Genomic DNA, 923 nt, shown 5'->3' on the forward strand with positions numbered 1-923 from the left:
CACCCATTGGGGAGAGGAGCAGAGGGCTCCATGTGCTGCCTGGGGTAGGGGCAGAGCACGGAGCTGCCTTCCCTCCCGGGTCTATTCCAGGAGTGGGTGGGTGGGGTCTTTTGGCCTGCAAGGTGCAGCAGGTCGGACTAGATGATCACATTGGTCCCTTCTGACCTTAAAGGTTCTGAGTCTAAAAGGGAGAGGGAAGTAAAGGATTTTTTAAAAAATATAAACCAAACATCATAATACCTGGATGACTCCAACTGCTCATTTTACGGTCTTGCCCCTTTCTTTGTCCCCTGTGTGTTTAATGATCTGGTAGAATGTGGGACATTGATTCTCTCATTCCATTGATAAACTGATACAACGGGACTGAAACTAAACCAATTCCTGGCCAAGAAAAGGGCACATCCCTGCATTGGCTAGGAATTGAACCCAGGTCAACTGCTTGGAAGGCAGCTATGCTCACCACTATACCACCAATGCATCTGGTGAAAGTTCCTGATTCTTCACACTTGGTGTCTGGTCACCCTACTGCTCAATGTGAGGCAAATGTCTCTGTGGTCTCTGCCATTCATGGTGGGGAGTTTCCCCACTGATAACAGTTCTTGCTGGGTTGGGGATGCGAGAGAGAAGAGGCGTTTATTCTGTTTCATTCCTCTCCATTTTCTGTTCCCCCCCTTCCCTTCCAGGGTCCTCCCTTCCATTTCAGACTGTGCAGTGACACCCTCCCCGCACCCAGGACTCTCGAGCCTCTGGAGCAGCACGATCCCATGAGATCCTCAGTGACCAAGGGTCTTTTCCAACTTCCAGGAGGCCCCAGCTTGAGTCTAAAGGAAGCGCTCTTCCTTCCTGGGGATCCTCTCTCCCTTCCTGGAGATCAAGGTCATGAAGCCTCTGCCTTGCCTCCTGGGTCTGAATTAATGTCCCAT

General features: G+C 50.9%; 1 non-coding gene across 1 annotated transcript; it reads right to left on the bottom strand.

Annotated features, from left to right (window-relative positions):
- Window positions 1–405: 405 nt before the first annotated feature.
- TRNAG-UCC lies at window positions 406–477 on the bottom strand. The gene has a single exon. It is a non-coding gene; the product is annotated as a tRNA-Gly (tRNA).
- Window positions 478–923: the final 446 nt, after the last annotated feature.

Source organism: Mauremys mutica, unplaced genomic scaffold (genome assembly GCF_020497125.1).
Source record: "Mauremys mutica isolate MM-2020 ecotype Southern unplaced genomic scaffold, ASM2049712v1 Super-Scaffold_100084, whole genome shotgun sequence".
Taxonomy (NCBI): Eukaryota; Metazoa; Chordata; order Testudines; family Geoemydidae; genus Mauremys; species Mauremys mutica.